Source organism: Solanum verrucosum, unplaced genomic scaffold, assembly GCF_900185275.1.
Source record: "Solanum verrucosum unplaced genomic scaffold, falcon-dt-bn FXZP01000166.1, whole genome shotgun sequence".
Classification (NCBI taxonomy): Eukaryota; Viridiplantae; Streptophyta; class Magnoliopsida; order Solanales; family Solanaceae; genus Solanum; species Solanum verrucosum.
Window position 1 is genome coordinate 409,724 of NW_026020139.1, and position 2,758 is coordinate 412,481.

Below are 2,758 nucleotides of genomic sequence, written 5' to 3' on the forward strand. Positions count from 1 at the left end.
ACCCCCAACAATGACTGAAAGAGATGAATATATAGAAGAAGATTTAGGGCTGGAAATTGGGGGGGGGGGGGGGGGAACTGGTGAGGGATTAAGCAAATTCGAAATTTGAAATCTCCAAGAGGTAAGGTTTAGGTCAACGGATTCTTGTACGAATTTGAATGTGGAGGAAGGATGAAGAGGCAACATGATTTCGACACCTAGCAATTTGAGAATATTGTTTATATGACAGGATAAGAGAGAGGGAGAGAGACACGACTGACTCACGAATGGGCTCACTGGGATTTCAATTCGTTGGCTTAGCTTCTGGGTTGCTGCATTGGCTGGACTAAGGAAGACGAAGACGCAAGGGTCGAGTACTGTTGTACGTATTGTTGTAATATATTGTTGGGTCTTATGGAATTGCAAAGTGTGGAAGAATTGGGTTTGCTGGAAAAAAAAAAGAATTGGGCCTTTGTGGGCTAAAAAGTGTGTTTAGGTATACATTAGGAAATAGCTTTACATATTGTGAATTTGGCCAAGCTACTTAAGAATTTAGCCAAGGTCGGATGTAATTCGTGAATTCGGCTAAAAATTTAAAATAAGATGAATTAATATTAATTAATTAACGAGCTTCTTCAACCTAACAAAATAAAATAATTAACTTAAATTATAAACTAATTAATTCAAAAAATACAAACTATTGATTAATTAAACTACTTAACAAAATATTTAAGTAAAACTATAATGTATTTTAGACGATTTTTCATATATTCATTAAATGTACTAATTATATATGTAATTATATAAAACATACTTATTATTCAAAAATTATTTAAAAACTGACAAAATTAATTAAAAAATAACTTGAAAAATATTTTGAATTTTTATAAAACTAATTATTCCAAATTGTTTGAAATTAAAGAAGCCTGAAAATTAATTCCTATCGTGGAGGGTCAAAATTGGGTGTCAACAACTGTACCTCATTTGACTTGGATTGATGAAAGAAATTCGAGGCAAATAAAATGGACGAATCCAATTTTGACCGACCACATCTTCATCATTTAAGAAAGGGATTTTGATACGGACTTTAGGAATTATGGTAGTACCTCGACATCAGATTTCCTACATATCTCAGGCTATATGAGAATTTTGGACTTTTGTGATTCGATACGCTAGATTTAACGCATGATTATGAAGGAATTCTAAAGCTATCCCAATGTCAAATTATGAAGGCACCGGAATGCTTGAGATATGATTTAAGAGAGAATGTCGGAGTACAACCGAGTTTTCAACATTAATTCCGCCTACATATCCCTCAACTTAGGGAATCAGGCTACTTATAGTTCCACTCGATCGGTTGAAAAGAAAATCTAGTATGCTAAGATATCTTTCTGTTGGGAAGAGTGACAAATAAGTCGAGTATGAAATAGAGGCTTGCAATCTCTTAGCCATGAATGTGGTGAACTTCATACCCATAATTAAGAACCTACACGGACATAACTTCCAAAACTCTTGGTGTATTGTCACTCAGATTGGAAAGTTGCTGGTGGAAACCAAAAAATTTTGGATGCAAAATTAAGATCGATAAACCTAAAGAAAAACCCACATGATTTATGATAGGGTATGGTAAGAAAAAGTTCAACATTGTGCTGCATTCTTTTTTATATTGTCTGCACCTTCGGTTTGATTTGAGAATTCATCCTCTCAGATGTTCTCGATAAAGACTGAAATAAACTTATTAGTAGACACTGTAATTTAAATAAAGACGTGATACATTTTACTGTACTCGACACATGTTCTTTTTTATAAATGTTCTTACATTAGCCTCAGTTGGTTTTGATGCAATAGATGATGAATTAATATGATGTGACATGATGATGACTTTTTCGATAATGCAATATATTGTTGACAATGATATTGATAGGATGATGATGCTTCATTATGGGTTAGTGATGATGTCCCTCTGGGTGATGACGTTGATGCTCCATTGATAAAATGATAATTCTTCTCTAGTAGAATGACGATGATCCATTGGTAGGATAATGTTGCTCTTCGATAGGATGTTGATGCTCTATTGGTAGGATGATGATGATCCATCGGTAGGATTATGTGTTATATGATAGGATGATAATGTTGATGCCCCATTGATAGAATGATGATTGACAATTATTCATTGGTAGGATAATGGTGATGAAGATCAATTGGTAGGATGATGATAATAAAAGTCTATCGATAAGATGATGATGATGATGATCCGCCGGTAGGAAGATGATCATGAAGATCTATCGGTAGGATGATGTTGATCCATTGGCAGGTGATGATCCATTGGTAGGATGATAATGATGATCCACTGGTAGGATGATGTTGATCCATTGGTAGGATAATGTTGATCCATTGGTAGGATGATGATAATGAAGATTTGTCAGTAGGATAATGTTAATGATCCATTAGTAGGACGATCATGATCCGTTGGTAGGATAATATTGATTCGTTGATAGGATGATGCCGATGATCCATTGATAGGATGATGTTGATCCATTGGTAGGATAATGTTAATAATCCATTGGTAGGATGATCACAATGAAGATCTGTCGGGTGGATAATACTGATAATCCATTAGTAGGATGATGTTGATCTATTGGTAGGATAGTGTTGATCCATTGGTAGGATAATGTTGATGAATAGGTAGGATGATGATAATAAAGATCCGTCGGTAGGGTGATGATGTGATTCATCGGTATGATGATGATAGTACCTTATTTTATAATACGATAGAAAT